A 2,500-nucleotide genomic window follows, 5' to 3' on the forward strand; every position below is an offset into this window, starting at 1 on the left:
CTCCACGTGCGTGAGCGGCCCGAGTTCTTCCGGGCCCGGTTCCCCTTTGGCGCGCGAGAGCCGCCCGCGTGCGCGGGAGGGAGGGGTGCTCGGCACGGCCCCTCCCGGAGGCGCACCCGCCCCCCTTCCGTCGTCTCTTCGCCCGCCGGGCGACGGCCGGCCGTCCGGCCGTCGCGCGCAACGGCGGCCGATGGCGCAAGGCGATGGCCAACGTGTGTAAAAAGGGTGCGCGCGGGAAGGCCTTCGGGGCTCGGAGGAGGCGGCTCCTCCGGCCCTTCCCCAGAGCGCGGGGGGGGACGCGGGGCTTTGCCGCCCGGCAAAATCCCGCTCTCCTTGGCCGAGCGGCCTCCTCGCGCGGCAGAGGAGCTCCCGAGGGCCGGGCTCCGGCAGTTCCGGGTCGCGCCTCCAGGGGGAGCGCGCACGTGCGCGAGCCGCCGCCGGGTGGCGCGGCGGCGACGGTCCGCACCGTCGTCGCCGTGGCCTCTCTCGGCCGGGGGTGTGCGAGGTTTCTCGGTGGCTGGGCCGTGTTCCCCGCGCCGGCGGGGCGGCCCGAGCCGCGGTGGTCCTCTCGGGCGCAGCGCCGGGCTACTGAGGGAAACCCCGGGCCCCGAGAAGGATTGCCGCGGTGATGGCAGCGGACGTCGGGCGCGCCCCCGCCGGTGGACGCTCCCCCGAGGGTGGCAGCGGGGGAGGCACCCCGGCGGGGCCATGCAGGTCGTTTCCCTCACCCCAGGGCCAGGTACCTAGCGCTTCGCGCCTCGGCGGTCTCCTGCCGGTTTCCCTCGGCGTCGTCAAACGCCTGTTGGGGGCCGAAAGGGCCGCCGAGCCGGGCGGAGGTTTAAAGACTCGGGCGGCCCGGCACGGCCCCGCCGCGGCGGCGGCGGCGGTGGCGGCGGCGGCAGCGGGTGTCGGGCGGTGGCGGCGCGGGGCGCCATCGAGGGGTGGGGAGCTACTCCCGCCGATCCCCTGCGGTGGCGTGTCCGTCGCGACCGGCCGCGCTCGCCGTCGTCGGCGTCCCGCCGCGCTTGCCCGCGCGCGGGGGCCACCCGTGCCGGGCCGGGGAAGGGGCGCCCTGCCCCCCCCTCTCTGCGGCCCGGTCTCGGCGGAGAGGCCGCGGCGCGCGATCGGCCGCGGGGGGCCGACCCCGCTGGCCTCTGCGATGCGGGGCGACGCCGGCAGAGGGCGCGCGCTCTCTGCCTTACCTACCTCAGCTGCGGGGTTGCGGCCGCCGGGGCCCGCCGCGCTCTCTCGCTCTTTCTCCTTAGCCGCCGCCGCGGGCTCGCGGGCGGCGCCGCGTCAGGCGCGACCGCGCGCCTCTCGCCTCGACGGCCTTGTCGCCTCGAACCGCACCGCGGCGGCGCCGGCCGCCGGCCACCCCTGACTCGGAGCGCTGTCCCCGCCCGTTGGGGCGCAGCGCTCGGCCGGCTCCTCCATCGCCGGAGGTCCGGCGGGCGCGGGCGACCCCGTGCCGAGCGGCGGCGTCGCCGCTCGGCGAGTGTCCCCGCCCCCCCCGGGGGGGGGGGACGGTCGGCCGCGAGGCGCCCGCCTTCACCGGCGGCCGTCCCGGCCCGGGCCCCGCCCGTCCGCTTCCCCGTCGCCCTTCCCGGCCGCGTGTGGGCCAAAAAAAAGGGGAGGCGTGCGGGGCGGCCGCGGGGGCGCTTCCCCGTCCGGTCCCCGAGTGGAAACGAGGGGAGCGGGCGGTGCCCCCCGGCTCAGCCGCCGTACGCCTGCCCGCTGGGCGCGTGCTCGCGGAAGGGCAGCTCGGCGGTGCGAAGCGGCGGCGGTCCCGGGAGTGCGGCCGCGGGTGGCGGAGGGGTTTTGCCGAGCGGCAGACCTCGGGCGCTCCGCGATGCCGGCTCGGGTCTCGGCGGCGTCCCGCCTCCGGCGCCGGTGGCGGAGCGCGGCCCGCCGGGCGTTCGCCTTCCGGCGGGCAAGCGGTCCCGCGCCAGGGGTTGCGCCGGCGGAACGGTCCCGCCGCCGCGTGGCGTTTCGGGCGACGTTCAGGGGCCGCTGGCGGGAGAGCCGGCCCCCGCGTTTTGGCGCGGCGGCGTTCCGCGAGTCGGCGGAGCGGTGAAAAGGAGAAGCCAGGGAGTGAGCCGGGAGCGGCGGGGGCCGGCGGTCGCGCCCCCGGCCCGCGAACGCGTAGTCGTCCCGTGATCGAGAGGCCGGGCGGGCCACCGTGCCCCCCGCGGTCCGGCGCGTTGCCGCACAAGCCCCTCCGCGCGGAGGTCGGGCCGAGCCCGGGCGCCTGGGCCGCCTCCGAAGGACGGCACGCGAGGCGGCGTCTCCCCTCGCGGGGGGAGGCGGTCGGGGGCGCGGGCCCCTCCGCCTTTCTTTGGCCGACCTTCGGAGCGTTGCGCGGGGTTTCTCTTTTTTGCCCCGCGCTTTCTCCTCCTCCTCCTCCGTTTGTGTGTGCTCGTACGGTCGAAGCGGGGCGCGCGGGGGCGCGCGCGTCCCTGCAGAAACAGAAAAGGGGCCGCTTCACGCGAGCGGTCCCGAA

The sequence above is a fragment of the Sturnus vulgaris genome, unplaced genomic scaffold, assembly GCF_052056855.1.
Source record: "Sturnus vulgaris isolate bStuVul1 unplaced genomic scaffold, bStuVul1.hap1 Scaffold_156, whole genome shotgun sequence".
NCBI classification, from domain to species: domain Eukaryota; kingdom Metazoa; phylum Chordata; class Aves; order Passeriformes; family Sturnidae; genus Sturnus; species Sturnus vulgaris.